The sequence below is a fragment of the Siphateles boraxobius genome, unplaced genomic scaffold, assembly GCF_051911475.1.
Source record: "Siphateles boraxobius isolate OS27281-9 unplaced genomic scaffold, OSU_SipBor_1 130, whole genome shotgun sequence".
Taxonomy (NCBI): domain Eukaryota; kingdom Metazoa; phylum Chordata; class Actinopteri; order Cypriniformes; family Leuciscidae; genus Siphateles; species Siphateles boraxobius.
In genome coordinates this window covers 45,864,772-45,887,152 of record NW_027508734.1, presented here as the reverse complement: position 1 = coordinate 45,887,152, position 22,381 = coordinate 45,864,772, and the positions used below count along the sequence as shown (strand labels likewise).

General features: G+C 44.5%; 1 long non-coding RNA gene across 1 annotated transcript in view; it reads right to left on the bottom strand.

The window, feature by feature from the left end:
- Positions 1 to 21,588, bottom strand: part of LOC143737770 (uncharacterized) — a 90,706-nt gene extending 69,118 nt beyond the window's left edge. Inside the window, exon 1 of the long non-coding RNA XR_013203709.1 lies at positions 21,414 to 21,588. This is a non-coding gene — a long non-coding RNA (uncharacterized LOC143737770). The remainder of the gene's footprint in view (positions 1 to 21,413) is intronic.
- Positions 21,589 to 22,381: the final 793 nt, after the last annotated feature.

Here is a 22,381-nt window from a genome sequence, read left to right as displayed (position 1 = left end):
GCAGACACTAGCTCCGGCTCTGGAACAGCAGACATGGGCATGTCCAGGATCCGAACCAGACGCTCCAGATAGTCCAGATCCAAGAAGGCAGACGGCACTGGCTCTGCCTCCGGCTCTGGAACGGATACTGGCTCTGCCTCCGGCTCTGGAACAGGCATTGGCTCTGCCTCCGGCTCTGGAACCGGCAATGGCTCTGCCTCCGGCTCTGGAACCGGCAATGGCTCTGCCTCCGGCTCTGGAATGGGCACTGGCTCTGCCTCCGGCTCTGGAACGGCCATTGGCTCTGCCTCCGGCTCCGGCTCTGGAACAGCAGACACTGGTTCCGGCTCTGGAACAGCAGACACGGGCATGTCCAGGATCCGAGCCAGACGCTCCAGATAGTCCCGGCCCAGGAAGGCGGACGGAACGAGAACAGTCTCTCGCTGGGCAGACGTGACGTGAACAGTCTCTCGCTGGGCAGACGTGACGTGAACAGTCTCTCGCTGGGCAGACGTGACGTGAACAGTCTCTCGCTGGGCAGACGTGACGTGAACAGTCTCTCGCTGGGCAGACGTGACGTGAACAGTCTCTCGCTGGGCAGACGTGACGTGAACAGTCTCTCGCTGGGCAGACGTGACGTGAACAGTCTCTCGCTGGGCAGACGTGACGTGAACAGTCTCTCGCTGGGCAGACGGAACGTGAACAGTCTCTCGCTGGGCAGACGGAACGTGAACAGTCTCTCGCTGGGCAGACGGAACGTGAACAGTCTCTCGCTGGGCAGACGGAACGTGAAGATTCTCTGACTGGGCAGACGGGACGTGAACAGTCTCTGACTGGGTAGACGGGACGTGAACAGTCTCTGACTGGGCAGACGGGACGTGAACAGGCTCTCGACCACCTCCTCCACTGCGACCTCCACGGGTTCCACGAAACTTAACTAATCGGGTCCCCTTAAAAAACTCCCTTCTCTCCCGCTCGGTGGCTGGGGAAGAGATATTGAGAAACATACCGCTGGATCTTGAGTGACGGAGTCCTTCTGTCACGGAACACACACTGGAGGCAGAAAATCCAAAAGCAGTAGTTTAATATAAAGGGCAATCCAAACTCTTAGTCATCCAGGCAGGGGTCAAAAGTCCAATAAGGCAATCCAAAACATAAAATACAAACGAGAACCAGAATGATACAAATAACGGAAGTGTGGGGACATAATACAAGGACTCCGTGACACATACTGAAACAGACAGGGTTATATACACAGGGAATCGACAATGATAATGGGGAATTGGCTGAGTGCAATGATCAGTGATAAGAAACAGCTGAGTGCAATGATGAGACAAAGGATCGTGGGAAATGTAGTTCATAAGTGAAGGACACCGTGGGAAAGGAGGACATCTAGTGGACATCAGGGGAACACAAACCCAACACTGTGACAGTTCCATCTCTAGTTCCATCTACTCTTACCAACGGGGGGAGTACTCTGGGTTCGGGCAGAAATTCCGAGCTCGGAGCCCTCCACCCGGACAGCACGCCAAGTACGCATAACCTTTACCATAATAATTATATGTAGATGTGAACTCGTGAAATGGTGTTTAATAGGGAGCCAATGCAGTGTTGACAGAACCGGGCTAATATGGTCATACTTCCTGGTTCTGGTAAGAACTCTAGCTGCTGCGTTTTGGACCAGCTATAGTTTGTTTAAGCATGCAGGGCAACCACCCATAATATCAATACAATAATCTAGCCTTGATGTCATGAACGCATGAACTACAGTGATGGTTCTGCATTTTTCATTGAGAGCATATGACGTAATTTAGATATATTTTTAAGATGAAAAAAATGCAGTTTTACAGATACTAGACACGTGACTTTCAAATGAAAGAGCACACCCAGGTTCCTAACCGACGACGAGGACTTGACAGAGCAGCTATCAAGTGTTAAACAGTATTCTAGGTTATTACGTGAGGAAGTTTTTGTCAAATAATTACAATCTCTGTTTTTTCAGAATTATGTAGTAGAAAATTGCTAGTCATCCAGTTTTTTATATCAGCTATGCATTCCGTTAATTTTGTGAATTGGTGAGTTACGTCAGGCCGTGAAGAAATATGGAGCTGAGTATCATCAGCATAACAGTGAAAACTAATGCCATGCTTCCTAATGATATCTCCTAAGGGTAGCATGTACAGAGTGAACAGCAACGGTCCTAGTACTGAGCCTTGTGGTACACGATACTGAACTTTTGATCGATAAGACATCTCTTCATTTACTGCTACAAACTGATAACGGTCAGATAAGTATGATTTAAACCATGTTAGTGTAATTACACTAATGCCAACATAATTTTTTCGAGTCTATTTAAAAGAATGTTGTGGTCGATAGTGTAAAACGCAGCACTAAGATCGAGTAACACTAATAGAGAGATACAACCACGATTGGATGATAAGAGCAAATAATTTGTGACTCTAATGACAGCTGTCTCAATACTATGGTACGGTCTAAATCCTGATTAAAAATCCTCTTATATATCATTTTTTTCTAAAAAGGAACACAGTTGTGAAGACACTGCCTTTTCCAGTATCTAGTAAGGTAGATTCGAGATCGGCCTGTAATTGACTAATTCTGTAGGATCAAGTTGCGTTTTTTTTAACAAGCGGTTTAATCATAGCCAGCTCAATCTTGTAAGTAAAGAAGTAAAACACATAAAGTCATTGATGCTGTGCTGCTTGGAAATGTCTGGGCTAGAAGCTTTATTTTTCGTTAGTTTAGCCACTGTTTCAAATAAATACCTAGGGTTTTGTTTATTTTCTTCTAATAGGGTTGAAAAATAAGCAGATCTAGCAGCTTTTAATATGTTTTGGATAGTAATGACTCAAATGTTACTAAGTCTTTCTAAAGGAACTACTGATTATTTGGATCAGTATTCTAAAGTGAAGATCATGGGAGCACACTAGTAATGACTAAAGTGTTACCAAATCCATCGGAAGGAATTACTATTCAAAATCTTACAAAAACCTCAAAAGCTTACAATGAATTCAGTCAATATTAGGGAGTTATCATGTTTTTCACTTTAGAATACTGATCCAAATAATTAGTAGTTCCTTTAGAAGGATGTAGTAACACTTGAGTCATTACTTGTACCGTTACCTTTTATTATAAATTATGCATTATTCATGTTAATTATGAACCTGTATATAGTAGTTCTCTGGGAGGTATGAAAAAAAATTGTAGTTACTGATTAGCTAATAGTGAACTATACATACATTGAACTGAGCGCTATTACTTACTAATTTGTTAATCAGAGTTCCCCTTCAGGGACTACCGCTGCGTGTAATCGCAGTGGGAACGCCCCCCAGCGTAGCGCGTCTGAAGCATGAATGAAATCAGTCAATGGAGCGTCACAGCGAGTGACGTCACCGACCAGGAAGCTATAAATATCCCCTGAATACACAAGCCACCAGCTTCTGTTACTTCAGCAGCGCTCTGTGTGTGTCTGGTATCTTTCGATTGTGTTTGTCTGATTTTGTCAGGAGTTTTCACTATATATATATAGTGTATATATATATATATATATATATATATATATATAAAAAAACCAAAATGAGCGAGCAGTATAGAAAGTGTGTTCCCCCCTGTACACGTTACATCACGGGTGGGGATTCTCAGGAGTTATGTGTAGCTTGTTTGGGAGTTCAGCATGCTCAGTCGGCTCTCGAGGGAGTCGATTGTGAGCATTGCGAGCGCTTTCCTTTGAGAACTCTGCGCTCGCGGCGATCGCTCTTTGAGGAGAGTGGTTTGCTGCGAGCTCCCCAGGGCTCGGGTCCCGCTTCTGTTGAGGCATAGCGGCGGCGCTTGACTTGGGGTTCGCAGATGGATCTCACTGGCGACGCTGAGACGGGCCCCGCCCTATCTCAGTTTTCTCCGGCGGGATCCAGTGCCTCTCACCCGGCTCTGGAAGCACGCGCTGCGGCGGTTACTTCCGCCCGGGTGGAGGCACATGATGATGTGGAACTTAGATTATCCAGTTCTGAGGATCTGGATGTCGAAAGTTTGGCATCAGAGGAAACTAGCTCACTTCATTATACTGCTGAAGAAGGTTTAATGGATGTGTTATCTCGGGCTGTTGAAAAACTCAGTATTGAATGGCCAACTGATAAACAGGAATCTAGATATAAAAGCAAACTAGATGATAGATTTCTCTCTGCACGTCCTCAGCCTTCTCGCCGGTGCTTACCGTTCTTCCCAGACCTTCATGCTGAGGTTTCAAAGACCTGGGTTAGACCGGTTTCGAGCAGAATATATACCAATCAATCCAATGCTTATGGTAATATTTTTGGTGCAAAGTCTGCTGGATATGTGACGATGCCGAAGGCGGAGGAGACGCTGGCGAGCGATCTCTCTCCTGCCTCGACATCTTCGCTTAAAGCACCGGCTCTTCCTTCTAGACCACTGAAAAATACTTCTGTGCTGGTGGGGAAGGCTTACTCGGCGGCTGGGCAGGTGGCTGCATGTTTGCATACAATGGCCATTATGCAGGCTTATCAGGCTGACCTGCTCAAAGATGTGTGTGAGGGGGGAGAAATTTTGGCAGATATGATTAATGAGCTCAGGCAGACTGCTGATCTCACTCTCCGGGCCACCAGGGAAACAGCTAAATCTGTTGGCCGGTCTATGGCAGCCATGGTGGCCACAGAAAGGAATTTATGGTTGAGTCAAACCTCTATGAAAGAAAAAGATAAATCTCTCCTATTAAATGCTCCCGTTTCGCCTGCGGGCCTCTTCGGTGACGCTCTTCACTCTGTCACTGAGAGGTTCCAGGAAGAGAAAAAACAGGCGGCTGCTTTTCATAAGTTTATCCCTCTCAAAGTGCGCGTCACCGGGGCTGCTGAGCGAGGGCAGTCCCAGCCGTCGAGTTCGTCTTCTAAAAGAGCACAGCAGAAGCGGAGTGTCGCGTCTCGTGCCCCCCCGCAGACAAACTGGAGGGACGAGGCGGGTCGCTCTCCGGCGCGGCCTTCTCGGGGCAGGACTGATCTGAGGACAGTCATTGTCGCCAGGAAGGCCGCGTCGAAAAAGTCCTGACGGGCTGAACGTCAGGACTCTGAGGGTGGTCCCCATCGGGAAAGACTTGAGTTCGCCGCTCAAAGACACGGCGCCCTGTCTTTCTCGATGCCCTCAGGGGTCTGTTCTACTAACCCTGCCTATACAGGGCGTAGAGAGACTCGGCGAGCGATTTCCCGAGGGACGCTCGCCCCCTCCGAGGAGGGTTGTGGAGTGCTCAGACCAGCTGTTTCCTGCCAGTATGTTACAGGGCGCTGTGTCTGTCACTCGGGATGTTCATCCAGAGGCCAGCCTCGAGAGGCTGGTTCCCTTAGTAGAGTTCCTGGCGGAATGGGAAATGCTTCCCAATGTTTCTCAGTGGGTCCTGAATATTATAAAGAACGGGTACGCTATTCAGTTCAGAACGCGTCCACCTCGGTTCAGAGGGGTTCTGCCCACGGTGGTGGGCCCCGAGCAGACTCTGGTATTAGAACAGGAGGTAAAAACTCTGCTGCACAAAGGGGCTATAGAACGGGTTCCTCCGCCCAGCAGGGAGTTAGGATACTACAGCCGGTACTTCATCGTTCCGAAAAAAGATGGAGGGCTGCGTCCCATTCTAGATCTGCGTCTCTTAAATCGCACTGTAGGGAAGCTCAAATTCAAGATGCTCACTCTCAAACAGATCGTGTCACAAATCAGATCCGAGGACTGGTTTGTCACGATAGACCTAAAGGACGCCTACTTCCATGTATCCATCCTCCCTCAACACAGGAAGTTCCTGAGGTTCGCTTTCGGGGGCGAAGCGTACCAATATCGGGTTCTTCCGTTTGGCCTAGCACTGTCACCCCGCACGTTCACGAAGTGTATGGATGCAGCTATAGCCCCGCTGAGGCTGCAGGGCATTCGTATTCTGAACTATATAGACGATTGGTTAATTCTAGCTCAATCAGAACAGCAGGCGGTTCGGCACCGAGATGTCGTTCTTGCTCACATCAAGAGGTTGGGGTTGAGGCTCAACGCCAAGAAGAGTGTTCTTTCTCCATTAAAGAGAACCACTTTTCTCGGTGTAGTGTGGGATTCGACGACGATGCAGGCACAGTTGTCACCTGCTCGTGTTGCTTCGATTCTCGCCGCAGTAGATCAGGTCAAGCTAGGCCAGTCGTCCACTGTAAAACAGTTCCAGAGACTGTTAGGTCTCATGGCAGCTGCGTCCAACGTGATACCTTTTGGCCTCCTGCACATGAGACCGTTACAGTGGTGGCTCAGAACCAGGGGATTCTCCCCGAGGGGAAATCCGTTTCGCATGATCATGAGTTCGCGACGATGTCTTCGCGCCCTGGTTATGTGGAAAGATCCTCGGTTTCTGTCCCAAGGCCCGGTGTTGGGAGCTCCTTGTCGTCGCGTTATGCTAACGACAGATGCCTCTCTCACGGGGTGGGGGGCGATCATGAGTGGTCGCCCAGCTCGGGGTCTGTGGGGGGACCATCACCGTCTATTGCACATAAATTGTCTAGAGACGTTGGCAGTGTTTCAGGCTCTGAAACACTTCCTCCCAGACCTAAGGGGCCACCATGTTCTTGTTCGAACATACAACACATCGGTGGTCTCTTATATCCACCATCAGGGGGGTCTGCGTTCTCGCCCACTTTACAAACTGGCACGTCAGATTCTCCTATGGTCCCAGGGGAGAATTCTTTCTTTGAGAGCTATTTATCTCCCAGGGTACTTAAATCAGGGGGCAGACATCCTGTCGAGGCAGGGGCCGAGGCCCGGGGAATGGAGTCTTCACCCCGAGGTGGTGGAGCTCCTATGGGAACATTTCGGTCGTGCCGAGGTAGACCTATTTGCTTCCAGAGAGACATCACATTGTCCACTGTGGTTCTCTCTCAGCCTGCCAGCCCCACTGGGGTTGGACGCGATGGTACATCCGTGCCCGAGGTCACGTCTGTACGCTTTTCCCCCGACCGCTCTGCTCCCGGGAGTTCTGGAGAGGGTTCGCCGGGACGGGCTCAGTCTTCTGCTAATAGCCCCGTTCTGGCCGGCCCGAGTATGGTTTGCGGACCTAGTGTCTCTCCTCGACGGCTCTCCCCTAGAGATACCGATCAGGGGAGATCTACTCTCTCAGGCGAGTGGGTCGATCTTTCACCCCCGCCCAGAACTATGGAGGCTGTGGGCTTGGCCTCTGAGGGGGCCCAGCTCATAGATTCTGGTCTCTCGACTGAGGTCGTTGAGACCATCCTCCAATCCAGAGCTCCCGCCACAAGGAAGTTAGATGCCGCGAGGTGGAAACTTTTCACCTCTTGGTGTGGAGAGCGCCAGCAGGACCCAGTTAACTGCCCGGTTGGTACAGTGCTGGATTTCCTGCAGGACCGGCTCTCCACAGAGTTATCTCACTCCACACTGAAGGTGTATGTGGCGGCCTTAGCTGCTTACCACGACCCTTCGAGTGGAGGTTCTCTCGGGAGACACCCACTTGTATCTCGCTTCCTTCGTGGCGCCTTGAGGCTGAGGCCTGCAGTTCGCACGAGGGTACCAGCTTGGGATCTGGCCATCGTCTTGGAAGGTCTCTCCCTAGCTCCTTTCGAGCCCATCGAGGAAGTTTCGGAAAAGTTCCTTACACTAAAGACTATCCTTCTTCTTGCTATCTCATCTCTAAAAAGAATTGGAGATATTCAAGCACTTTCGGTGGCTCCCTCGTGCCTGGAATTTGCTCCTGGTATGGTAAAAGCTTTTCTCTGTCCGAGACCAGGGTATGTTCCTAAGGTACCAACCACTTCGGTTAGACCTATAGTTCTGCAGGCTTTCTGTCCTCCGCCTTTTTTGACGTCAGACCAGGAGTAACTTAATTTGCTGTGTCCTGTTAGGGCTTTAGATGCGTATGTCCACAGAGCTGCCCTGTGGAGGAAATCAGAACAATTGTTTGTCTGTTTTGGGTCACCTAAGAAGGGGTGTCCAGCATCTAAGCAAAGGATGAGCAAGTGGGTGGTCGAGGCCATCTCGCTTGCTTACGGTTCGGCCCATCAGCCTTCACCTTTGGCTGTAAGGGCTCATTCCACCCGGAGTATGGCTGCTTCTACAGCTCTTCTTTCAGGAGCTTCTCTTCAGGACGTTTGTGATGCGGCAGGCTGGTCCTCACCGCACACTTTCGTCAGATTTTATTCCCTTGACCTTAGCTCCACTCCCGGGGCTCAGGTTCTCTCGTCGGCTTGTGTCTCCTTATGACACACGACGGGGATTTGGTCGTATGGGGATGTGGGTATTGCGTTCCCACTGCGATTACACGCAGCGGTAGTCCCTGAAGGGGAACGTCCCGGGTTACGTATGTAACCCTAGTTCCCCGAAGGGACGGACGCTGCGTGTCCTGCCATACTCTCGGCATCCCCTTGGATCGCTTGCTTCAGTAACATTAGAAGCTGGTGGCTTGTGTATTCAGGGGATATTTATAGCTTCCTGGTCGGTGACATCACTTGCTGTGACGCTCCATTGACTGATTTCATTCATGCTTCAGACGCGCTACGCTGGGGGGCGTTCCCACTGCGATTACACGCAGCGTCCGTCCCTTCGGGGAACTAGGGTTACATACGTAGCCCGGGACATTTCTTGTTAGTTAATAGTAGTTACTAGAGTGCTAATAGTGTGTTACTCATTTGTTCCTGTGCAGTTATTCATTAATGAATGAACAGTATTCTAAAATGTTACCCTATTTTTTGTAATTTGATGCAAAGGTTATACAGAGTAGAGTGTTATACATGTACATACATTTTTTAAAAATGAAAATATAAACAACTTTGCAGGATTTCAGATGCTGATGTTAAAACACGCCATCACAGTCTGTGAAAAGGGTCCATCAAGGTATTATATTCCTTTAATATAACTGGGAAGCCATAGAGACTGATAAATCTCTCATAGGTTAGAATATTGCCAGAAGCGTCAAATTCAGATAGATTGTAGATTGTAGCAGCTGGACCAATCAGACACACATAATTTGTTATATTTAATGAATAATTCAACAGACCCCTCACCCTGCAACCAAGGTTATAATCGTTAACGAAAACGAACGAAAAAACGAAAACTAGGTGGGAAAAAACATTGTCGTTAACTGAAATAAAAATAAAAACGAGTCATTACAAAAAAACGATAACTAACTAAAACTGTAATGTGTGTTTGGCAAAACTAACTAAAATAAAATTATAGAGTAAATGTCCTTAGTTTTCGTCTTTTTCAATGTCTTGGGCCGCCGCACCGGCCGCCACGTATTGCGTTTCGTTATTGATTTTTAAAAAACGCAGCCTATTCGTTCAGCTGCATTTCCTTTCCCTGCTCTCTCTCTCACATACACGCGTGCACACGCACACGCGCACACACACACACACACACACAGCCCCTCCCCTCCCCTCCGTGCACACCGCGTCTCCATGAAAACGAGTGTTCGTTGAAAGCAAGTTCGCGAAAGGTTGGTATCTCGTGAACATCTTTACACAATCACACATTAAAAAGTAGTATAACAAATATTTTAAATTCTGAATACAATTTTGTCAGTATGTTAATGTCGACCCGAGAAGCGATTGCGGCTTCTTTAGAAAGGTTGAGGTAAAATGCAGTTGGGTTGTCGATGTCAAAACACGATATAAGCTGTGATTCAAATATTAGCTAAAGCTAAATAATGTTATGTCATTTTTTTACTCTAACACTGAATGTTTGCTGCTTCAATCCAGATGAGTATTGTATAGGGTAAATTTAGTATGGCTGTGAAAATTGTACAGCTGTGGGATTTGTATAGGCTGCACATTTTGTATAGAATATGTGTAACGTAGATTTTTGGTACGGCGTGTGGATTTTGTAGAGGTAAAGAGATTGAGCTCCTAGCAATGTCTTGTGTGGCTCATAAATGTGTTGATACATGCCGTTCATGTGTGTCTTCTTTAGTCTGTTGGCTATTTAGGTTTTTTCCTGGCACACGTCACTTACACATTTTGCACTTTCTGCGGAGTGTTGTGTAGACTATTTTCATATTTGTGCTCATATGTGACCCTGGATCACAAAACCAGTCTTAAGTCTTAACTACCCATCTCCACCCCGACAACTAAGGGGTGGAGATGGGTAGGATTAGGGTTGGGTTTAGGGATTAGGGGTGTGTTTAGGGATCAGGGGGTGGAGTTGGCTAGGTTTAGGTGTATGTAAGGTGGGAGGAGTTGGATCTGGATCCGACTCCTCCCCGTGGATTTCATGTTCCGCAGTGAGAACCATCTCTATATTTGTGGGAATAGCCAACAATACATTGTATGGGTCAAAATTATAAATTTTTCTTTTATGCCAAAAATCATTAGGATATTAAGTAAAGATCATGTTCCATGAGGATATTTTGTAAATTTCCTACCGTAAATGTATAAAACATTTATTTTTGTGAGTGAATGCAGCACAATCGTGAACATAAATGGAAAACTTTAAAGGCGATTTTCTCAATGTTTCGATTTTTTGCACCCTCAGATTTCAGATTTTCAAATAGTTGCATCTCAGCCAAATATTGTCCTATCCTAACAAACCATACATCAATGGAAAGCTTATTTATTCAGATTCCATGTGATGTATAAACCTCAATTTCAAAAAAATGACCCATATGACTGGTTTTGTCATCCAGGGTCACATATGTACATTTTATGTAGCTACTGGTGTTATTGTTGAATACATATTTCTAAAATTGTATGATGTTTTTGTTGAGTAAGTATTACACAATACTTTTTTCGGACCTTCTTCAATCTTGCCCCTGACAAATAACCAAAATTACAAAAAAAGACTAAAACTAACACTAAAACTAATAAAAACTAAACTTAAACTAAGCATTTTCAAAAAATAAAAACTAAACTAAACTAGCAAATCCACTTTAAAAACTAATTAAAACTAAACTGAATTTGAAAACAAAAAGTCAAAACGAAATAAAAATAAAAACTAATGAAAAATGCAAAACTATAATAACCTTGCCTGCAACACAACTAGGTGCCTAGGTGTGTGTGTGAACAACCCGCAAAAAGCAGAACAGGCCCCTGGTTATCATGGCAACAGAGATAAGACTGGTTTTATGGCCCAAAGGAATGTATGGAGAGTTTGATTTCAACTGCATTTCCTATTGAAACAGACACAAAGGGCCCATAAAAAGGACTTATTTCCATTAATTTATAGACAAACCTTTCTATGAATGAACATGTATATCCCCAGAACAGTGTGTGTATTATTACTATCTTGTATGTCTTTGTATTGTATACTATTTTATTCATGCTTTATGATTGAACAACTGAGTTTCATGTATGAGGTTTATATAAACTCATCTATATCATGCTTCCTATTAAAATGTTCTTGAAAACTGTATAAAACTATACCACGTCTTTATACCTTCAACTATACTCTTGTTATATTAATAAGAGTATAAAGAGATGCAAAACTGCCAGCCTACACTGATCATGCAAATGAGTCAGCTTCCAAACAAAGGAACTTTTCCTGCCTAAAATAATACCCATTGTTATTGGTCAAGACAATTTGAGAGGTGTGACTGCAAAAGGTAAAAGGGCCTCTATCCCCAGTGACCTTGGCTCTGCACTCATCTTGTTGTTTGTGTCGAAAAGGCTGGAGACATACAACACTACAACACCCCGGGACTTCCCCGCGTTGGCGGGGCCACAAAGTACAACAAGCAATGTTGCAACTTTCCACCTGGGAGAGAGAACTCTCCCAATAACAACCAAGACAGACTGAAGTTTGCCATTCTTCACTCATCCTGGAAGAACCTAAAAGCATTTTCATTGCCTTTGAACTATCGAACCATTAATCAACTAAACAGATGCTTAGTGTAATCTGTAGACCCCTTGTTGCCAAGGTGCTTTAAATTAAGAAATTAATGGGGGGTTTTTTTCAGCTGGTTCCTGACACTTACGTTCAATAAATTCATTCTCCTGTTTTGGTTTAATTCATTCACTGAAAAAACAGAATTCCATTTTGCTCTTAAGAAGCTCTAAATAGAGCAATAGTAAACAGTCCTTATATTTAGTTGAAATCATTTTTGTTCAATAACGGTGTAAAGTACATACATTATGAAATGAGTTCCAATCAAACTTTTGAAAAGCAGCTTTTCAAATAACAGTGATGTTTTCATACAGCAAAGTTGAGTTCTTATCCAATAGTGTCAGTGCAGTCAAATCAGTAATAATGTTAAATATTAATATTATGGCACAGGAAAGTACACCCTTTGTTAATGTGTAGGGTTTATTTTTCCAAATAAATTCTAAACACATTTTGATATCCTTTATAGCTTTGTCACAAGGGGAGAGAGAGAGAGAGAGAGAGAGAGAGAGAGAGAGAGAGAGAGAGAGAGAGAGAGAAGATGGGAAAGCCCCACAGCTTTAGACAAAATAACTGCCATAGGAAAGATCTCTCTGAAGCCAAATATCAAGTAGGTTTTTTGTTTTTAGCATTTTATCAGAGAAGTTCAAATTATATTTTGCTTTAGGTTTCACAATATAAATGCATAAATAATTAACCTTGCTTCTAACTGGAATTTTCTTTAAAGATGTATCGTCAAAATAGTGTTGGGAAGGTTACTTTGGAAATGTAATAGGTTACAGATTACACATTACCTTATTTAAAATTTAATTGTAACTATTTCAATTACTTTATCAATGTAACTGATTACATTTGATTACATTTCTAAATTTCTACCAAATGTTTTCAACTGTTCCCTTTCAAGGGAACTCGAGCTGCGTTGAGACGCGATGGGAACACTCTGCGTGATTGCGTCGTGAAGCACGTGTATAATCAGTCCAATGGAAGAGCGAGACGTCATAGGCGGGTGACGTCATAGACCAGGAAGCTATAAAACACCCCTGAAAACAGACTGCGACACCTTCTGTTGCCTTCAGCAAGCGCTCTCTGTATACTGTCCTTGTCTATTTACTGTTGTCTGTCACAAGCACATTATATATATATTAGTGCTGTGCGTTAAACGCGTTATTAACGGCGTTAACGCAAACACATTTTAACGGCGTCAATTTTTTTATCGCGAGATTAACGCTCTTTTTGGCCTAGCCAACTTTGTATTTTTTTCAAATGTTGTTGCAACAACTAGTAACGTTGGAAAAACTACAACATCACACCGGATAGCTAGATCGGAAAAAAAACGCCGCACGTACTTTTTTGGGCTTGCGCGCCGGCCAAATAGTAGTAGGCTAACGTTACGTTTTGACTGGATGGCGCGAGCGCGAGACGCCGATTTAGAGTCGTGCACTCTCAACGCAATAGAGTGCGGCGCGGGACTAGATTTGATGGCCGAGTGCGAGGGCGGGCTCGAGCAGTAATGCACTCACTCTGTGTGCGGATACGGGAGAATAAAACGATTCGCGGGACTCCCGCAAACTAGAAATATCTATGAATAAAACATAAAAACTAATACATTTTTATTCATGTTGCAGAAAAGCAACAAGAACAACTAAAACAAAATAGAAACGATTTACAGGGCAGAGTTTCTTTTTATAACATGTTTGCAGCGTTGAGGGATGTAGCCAATCACAGACATATGTGTTGATTTCTTGAACGCAATGGCCAATCAGAAGCATTTAAAATAGACTCCCCTCACCGCTCAAAACAGACTTTTTGTTCAGTGCTGAATTCTGTATGCTGGCAAATCCTCAAATTATAACAAACAAAGTGTATATATTATGAAATATGCATTGTGCAGTCAGCTTCATTGATAATAACAGATGTGTGAGATTGCGATAAACTGATGTCAGCTTTTTAGGAATTATTAAGGGAGCGCACTTTGCGCGCATTCAGTCATGCCAAACCATGCACTCAGTAGCCTGCTTGCTTTTATGTTATAACAGTGGTTTGTGTGTTAATGCTTTAATAACAAATAATTTATCAGGAGCATTTATGCTTATGTGTATTGTGGCGACACGTAGGCGAAAGTATTTGGAGGTAGCCTACAAAAAAAAGAGTGTATTTGCGGGCGGGAGCGGGACAAAAATGTTGCGGGCGGTAGAAAGTAACATAGAAAGTAGTTGAGAACGTCAGTTAAAACGACCCACGTATTAAAAAAATGGACGGGTTTAAATCGGGCTCGGGCTCATAATTACAGTTTATGTGTCGGGCCGGGCCGGGCTCGGACACAATGCGCACGGGCTCGGGTCGGGCTTGATTTTTTGGGCCCGATCTAAGCTCTACAATGGATGACTTCAGACAGAAGCACATGGATACCACAGCTAAGAACAAACTTACTGCTGATCCACTTTTCCATGTTGACAAGAGCATTAAAATTAAAAACAATAATGAGACAAATAGAAATCAAGGGACATTTAGAATAGATAAAAATGTGCGATTAATCGCGAGTTAACTATGGCATTAATGCGATTAATCGCGATTAAATATTTTAATCGTTTGACAGCACTAATATATATATATATATATTATGGCGAAACAAGAATTCAAGCGTTGTGTTGTCCCTTGCCCTCGTTTCATCACGGGTGGGGACACACATCAGCGTTGTGTTGCTTGTTTGGGAGTGGAGCATGCCCAGTAAGTTCTCGAGGGAGCTGACTGTGAGCATTGCGAGAAGCTGTCCGTGAGGACGCTCCGCTCTCGCTGGGCGTTCTTTGAGGAGGACGGTTCGGTTCGCGCTCCCCGAGGTGCGGGTCCCGCTGCTGCCGAGGCACAGTGAAGGCTTTCATCTTGGGGTTCGCATTTGGATCTAGTAGCGGGGCTTGAGACGGGCCCAGCCCTTTCTCAACCCTTACCTGCTGGGTCCGGTGCCTCTGCCAAGGAAGGAGCCCGCGCTGCGGCTTCTTCTTCCCAGGTCGGGGCACCATTGCTGAGGCTATCCAGTTCTGAGGATCTGGATGTCGTCAGTATTGATATGGGGGATTTTGAGTCTTCGCCAGCTCATACCCCCGGTAATGATGAGGAGCTTATGGAGGTTTTATCTCGTGCTGTAGCTAGATTAAACATTGAATGGCCAGCCGATGATTCTCAGAGTGTTACTAAGAAAAGTTTATTAGATGAAAGATTTCTACCATCTAAAACACAGCCTCCACGTCGGGGACTCCCGTTTTTTCCCGATCTCCACAATGAGGTTTCGAGATCGTGGAATAAACCGGCGTCATTCAAGTGTTTAACCCACAAACTTCCAACTACAGTAATGTTTTGGGTGCATCTGATTATGGTTATTTGACGGTGCCTCGGGCTGAATAGACGCTCGCGAGCTATCTCTCTCCCGAGTCATCGTCATCATTAAAAGCCCCGACGTTACCCACCAAGCCATTAAAATCTACATCTTCGCTGGTGGGTAAAGCTTATTCGGGAGCAGGTCAGGCTGCGTCATGTCTGCAAACTATGTCTATACTGCAGGCATACCAGGCTGATCTGCTGAAGGATATCGATGAACGTAAGGAAGTCAGCGCTGACGCAATTCGAGAATTGCGTCGCGCAACAGACCTGTCTCTCCGGGCCACCAAGGAGACGGCCAAATCAGTGGGCCGTTCTATGGCTGCCCTGGTGGTCACGGAGCGGCATCTTTGGTTAAATCTGTCTGATATAAAAGATAAAGATAGGTCTGTTCTTCTGGACGCACCACTGTCACCTTCAAGTTTGTTCGGCGACGCTATCAATTGTGTCGTCGATAGATTTCCACAATCGAAAAAACAATCTGCTGAATTCCAGAGGTTTCTTCCTCGACGTTTCAGTCCCCGAGACTGCTGGGCGGAAAGTGATTATTAAATCCGAGCAGTCTCGTCCGAGTACAAGCTCCTCACATCAGAGAGTGCATCAAAAACAGAGCGTCGCCACTCGGGCTCCTCCACAATCTGGGGAACCTCGCTTCTGCGAAAGGGGGCTATAGAAAGGGTTTCTCCTCCCAGCAGAGAGTCAGGGTTTTACAGCCGTTACTTCATCGTTCCCAAGAAGGATGGGGGGTTGCGTCCTATTCTAGATCTGCGTCAGTTAAACAGCAGAGTTCAGAAACTCAAGTTCAAGATGCTTACACTCAAACAGATTGTATCACAGATTCAGTCCGAGGACTGGTTTGTCACAATAGACTTGAAGGACGCTTACTTTCATGTATCCATTCATCCTCATCACAGGAAGTTCCTGAGGTTTGCTTTCGGGGGCGAAGCATACCAATATCGGGTCCTTCCATTCGGCCTAGGTTTATCACCCCGCACCTTTACGAAATGCGTGGATGCAGCGCTGGCTCCTCTGAGACTCCAGGGCATTCGCGTATTAAACTATATTGATGACTGGTTGATCCTGGCTCATTCCGAGCAGTTGGCAGTTCGGCATCGAGATGTCATTCTGTCTCACATAAGGAGGTTGGGGTTGCGGCTAAACACCAAGAAGAGTGTGCTCCTCCCAGCCCAGAGGACCACTTTTCTAGGGGTGATGTGGGATTCGACAACTATGCAAGCACGATTGTCTCCAGCACGTATTTCTGCGATTCTCATTGCAGTAAAGAGGGTAACACTAGGCCAGTCACTCACTGTGAAACGGTTCCAGAGACTGGTGGGTCTAATGGCAGCTGCGTCCAACGTAATTACTTTTAGCCTTCTGTACATGAGATCCCTGCAGTGGTGGCTCAGGACAAAGGGGTTTTCTCCGAGGGGAAATCCGTTTCGCACGATCAAGGTCACGCCTACGTGCCTACGTGCCTTGGTCATGTGGAAGAAACCTTGGTTCCTTGCCCAGGGCCCAGTATTGGCGGCTTCTTGTCGACGCGTAACGCTATCGACGGATGCTTCCCTCACAGGCTGGGGGGGGTCATGAGTGACCGCTCGGCGACAGGTGTCTGGCAGGACCATCATATAAACTGGCATATAAACTGACTAGAGATGATGGCGGTATTTCAGGTTCTCAAATACTTCCTGCCAGACCTGAGAGGCCATCATGTGCTTGTCCGCACAGACAACACATCGGTGGTCTCTTACATCAACCATCAGGGGGGTCTGAGGTCCCGATTATTATGCAAACTGGCTCATCAGATCCTCCTATGGGCCCAGGGGAAATTACTGTCACTCAGGGCAGTTAATATTCCAGGGTGTTTGAATTTGGGAGCAGATATCCTGTCAAGGCAGGGGCTGACGCCCGGGGAGTGGAGACTTCACCCCGAGGTGGTGGAGCTCCTATGGGAGAACTAAGGTCAAGCTCAGGTCGATCTTTTCGCATCTTACGATACTACCCATTGTCCGCTTTGGTTCTCCCTCATATATCCAGCTCCTTCTCGGACTGGACGCTATGGTGCAGGTGTGGCCGAGGCATTGGTCGAGGCATTCCCCCCGATATCATTGCTTCCGGGAGTTTTGGAGAGGGTTCGCCAAGAAGGGGCTCATCTATTATTAGTAGCCCCGCACTGGCCGACCCGAGTGTGGTTCTCGGACCTAGTGTCCCTTCTGTACAGCTCTCCCATGGAGATTCCTGTCAGAAGGGACTTGTTATCTCAAGCAGGGGGCACGATATTTCACCCTTGCCCGGAGTTGTGGAAACTGTGGGCTTGGCCTCTGAGGGGGCCCAGCTCTTAGAATCCGGTCTCTCGACTGAGGTCGTTGAGACCATACTTCAATCCAGAGCTCCTTCCACGAGGAAAATATATTCATTGAAATGGAAACTGTTCTCTACATGGTGTGGAGAACGTTTTTTTAAATCCTGTTAACTGCCCGGTTGGTACAGTTCTCGATTTCCTACAAGACCGTTTCTCTGCTGGATTATCTCCCTCCACCTTAAAGGTGTACGTAGCGGCTATATCTGCTTATCTCTCCCCTCTGGGGGCTTCTTCTCTTGGGAGAGATCCTCTTATTATTCGTTTCCACCGTGGTACATTGAGGCTGAGGCCTGCACTGCACTCTAGAGCACCGGCTTGGGATTTGGCCATTGTACTTGAGGGTCTGGCCCTGGCTCCCTTCGAGCCTATTGAAGAGGTTTCAGAGTGTCCTTCAAGCGTCCTTCAAGTTCCTTACACTAAAAACTTTTTCTTCTCACTATTTCTTCTATCAAGAGAATTGGAGATCTGCAAGTCCTGTCGGTGGCTCCTTCATGTTTGGAATTTGCACCTGGTATGGTGAAAGCATTTTTACACCCTAGGCCGGGTTACATTCCTAAGATACCCACTAATGTGGCGGGCCCCATTGTGCTGCAGGCTTTTTGGCCTCCACCGTTCAATACCCCAGATCAGGAAAGTCTCAATCTGTTATGTCCCGTTAGGGCTTTGGATTCCTACTTTCACAGAGCTGCCCTGTGGCATAGATCAGAGCAGTTATTTGTCTGCTTTGGTTCAACCAAGAAAGGTTGCCCTGCATCGAGACAGGTAATGAGCAAGTGGGTAGTTGAGGCTATCTCACTTGCTTATGAAGCGGCCGGACAGCCTTCACCTATGGCTGTCCGCGCCCATTCTACAAGGAGTATGGCTGCCTCTAAAGCTTTAATTTCAGGTGTTTCCCTTCAGGACATTTGTAATGCGGCAGGCTGGTCCTCACCGCATACATTTGTCAGATTTTACGACCTAGACCTCTCCACTCCCGGGGCTAGGCTGCTTGTTTCTTAGTGTGCGCAAGGACTCCACACAGAACGGGCATTTCTCTTTATGGCGTAGTGGGTATGGGGTTCCCACCGCGTCTCAACGCAGCTCGAGTTCCCTTGAAAGGGAACGTCTCAGGTTACGTATGTAACCCTGGTTCCCTGATAGGGAACGAGACGCTGCGTTCTCCTGCCATACTTCCTGCATGCCCTGATCGACTTGCTTCAGGCCTTTTCAGAAGCTGTCGCGGTCTGTTTTCAGGGGTGTTTTATAGCTTCCTGGTCTATGACGTCACCCGCCTATGACGTCTCGCTCTTCCATTGGACTGATTATACACGTGCTTCACGACGCAATCACGCAGAGCGTTCCCACCGCGTCTCAACGCAGCTTCTCGTTCCCTATCAGGGAACCAGGGTTACATACGTAACCTGAGACGTTAATCATTTTCAAACATTTAAACCAGGTCAGGTTAACCTTACAGTAGTACTTAAAACTGATTACTGTCAGACTTTTAAAATCCTTCATCATTTGAATTAAGATTATAATAATTTAATTTTAAAGCATAACCACCAAAAACAAAAAACAAAAAAACAAAAAACAGAGCTTAGCACCTCTTTTTACATAACAATAAATAGTTTAATAGCTGTGATACTGTTTTTGAAATCAAATCTTGGCATAGCTATGAAAGGAAACGCTGGCATCTAACAATACCTTGGAAAAAAACTTTAAGTTCATCTTAAAAATAAAGCATATACATAAGCCCAAATAGGAAATAAAACAGTTAACGAATAAGCATGTGTCATATTCTGTGTGTGGTCATTATGCTACAATGCTGAAATAACTAACCAATATGGTAACACTTTATTTTGATGGTCCCTTTTGAACATTCTTTTCACTATCAATAACTTCCAAACTACAACTACATGTCAACTAACTCTCATTAGAGTATAGTAGACTGTCTGCTGAATATCTGCTAACTCTTTATTGTGATGGTCCTCCAAAAGACTTCTACTGACTATAAGTAACTTTGCAACTACATTCTACAACTTATTCTAACCCTAACCTTACCAGTTTACTAATACTCTACAAACACTCTAATGAGAATTAGTGGACATGTAGGTGCAAAGTTACTTATAGTCAACAGAATGTGTTAAAGGGACCATCAAAATAAAGTGAAACCCTAATATTAGATCTGGCATGGTTACCAACTTTATTCCAAAAATAAATATCCCAAAATGTATTTGACATACATTTATTTTGTGCTAAGTACTACAACTACAAATACACAATATTAATACCCTGGAATTGTACTTTTGGTATACTTAACTGATATACTTAAAGTCTGCTAAATTGGAACAAATGTTTTAGTAAATACTTTATTGATCTGGAAATAGTATTATCTATTAAATGTTACATTCTCCAACCCTTGACAACATCTGTAGTAGTAACAATGGCAAATATGTCTGGATTACATTCATCATACAATATAGAACATACATTTTTAGTGGTTGTAAAGAAATTACTTATTCAAAATAAGTACCTTCTCAAGAGAGTATGTGATATCAAATGCAGCATATGCAATAAGGGGGAGTTGATAAGGTTTCCTTTGCATTGATGTTAGCCAATAATAACAGTGGCTAATTACAAACAAGCCTTAAAACAGAGGCTTGGCTGTGCCTAAGGAGCCGCGCCTTAAAATTGATTTCAGATAGAGGGTCAGAATGAGGGTTGAAACTAATAGTTTTTGTCATGACCCCTTTAATTTTATATCCTACACAGATTCACTCTGACTCTAACTTTTAGGGAGCTTCTCAATTTACAAATTGATGCTTCCTTTTCCTCGCCGCTCCATCCTCCAGCATGTGACCCGGAAACTGATCACAGAAAGCCATCTTATAGGACATCTCAATTCTCTAATTGCACCACGAGGAAGTGAGGAATGAAGAGTGAGGAGACTTCCAGATGAGCTATGAGTGAAGATGCACAGGTGTATCTTATGGGGAATTATTTTTTGTCTAATATGACAAAATTATTTATTAATTAAATAATTATCTAATTATTTATGCTTTACCTTTGCTGTTTAAACAAATCATTCATCTAACATATTTCAAGAGGACATCTTGCTTTATTTATTTTTATTTATTATGAATTTCTTAAATTACCAAAATTCAAATGCTTCAGGGCAGATGCCTTAAGTGCTGATGATACTTTAAAGTGATGGCTTAACGATATATTGAAGAATATTCCAATAAACAAACAAGAATTCCTTCAATTCCTGCGTTCTCGTTTTCTTTCCTCACATCCTTCCCACACATGCTAATGGGGGTTGAGCTGAGACGCAACAAAGAAAGGAGACAAGGATGCACAAACTGTAAATAAGAAGCACCTTAGTAATCAGTTTTCTTTTAGGTTGGCATGGTATGCAAACAAATCCATACATATTTAGATTCAGTAATATCGTCTAATGCTTATGTCACAGTTCTGTGCATGCATCACTGAACAAAAATATGTAAAAGTAAATTTTCTGCATTAAAAAAGTACATCTGATTCAGGCCTAACAAATAAAATGCAGATTAATTTAAAGGGGGTAATTAACTAAATTTAACATGGATAAATAATGTGAAACATATTAAATATGAACTCTGCTCAGCATTAGCACAACAAACTTTGTATCATGTACAAAATGTTATAATATCTAAAAAGTTGTTTTATATACCATTTTTATAAAGAAAGACCATAATTCAGAGACACCATATGTACATCATCATCGTATAAAAAGCTGTGATCAAACTCAAAACCACCCTGGCACTTCAAAACACCCACTAATCTTTACAGCATGCTATAAAGGAAAAGCTTATTTCACCTGTCCAGTGGAGGAGGATACAGGAACAGATGAAGAATGAAACCCTTCTAACCATGGTGTAGTTCTTCTCTAATTACAAAAAAACAACCAGAAAACCAGAGTGTTGCTTTAGAGCGGAGCACTAAAGTGATTATAAAGAGATGTGTATCCAGCTACTCTAATGCTTATTTTAGAACTTCCCTTAGACAAAGAGGTACAGGAAACAGCAGCTACTGAGGGTGGAGGACCACGAATAGATTTGGAAGTGGGTAGTGTTTGAGTATTGGTGCTCAGCTAAGGGCTGATTTCTCAGGAACTTCTCTACAAGTCTGTTAGTGTTTTCTACTCTGACAGGTTTTCTCTGGAGGGACAACCTTAAATCCAAAAGAAGTGTTCTACTTATTTTTGAATGGCTCTGTTAGAATTAAGCAAGTTAGGCAGCATTAGGTAAACTTTCTGATACATGATGTCCACTGCTGTGGACGGAACTTAAAGTAATTTAACTGTTTGTGATTCCAGACAGTCTAAAACTTTCTTTTTTTCTTTCTGTCAGGAGTTCTGAGAGTGAGGATCCTGATACAGAATAAGCAAGATTGATGTTTATTAATAGAGCACAGCACAAGAAAGGGTGAGGCAGGAACAGTCCAAACAAAATGGCCAACGGGAAACAGGGACAGCACGTCTGTGGGGGACTGCTGGAACCAACTCCGGAGGACAACAGGTCGAAGAAATGCTGTGGACGTGACCGGGCCAGGGAGATGGTTGTGGTGAAGACAGAGCAAGGCACCATGAAGCAGAGATCTGATATTTGCTGATATTCTCAGGGAGGAACCAACACACAAAACAAGACTCAAGACAAGACAACAAGAGATAACAAAAAAAAAACAAGAACATAATCAAAACTGGCACAAAAAAAAACTGCAAAAAAATGCATTTTCTTAAGAGGGGCACGTTTGGTTTATTTTGAAAAGAGCAGGGGCTTAAAAAAA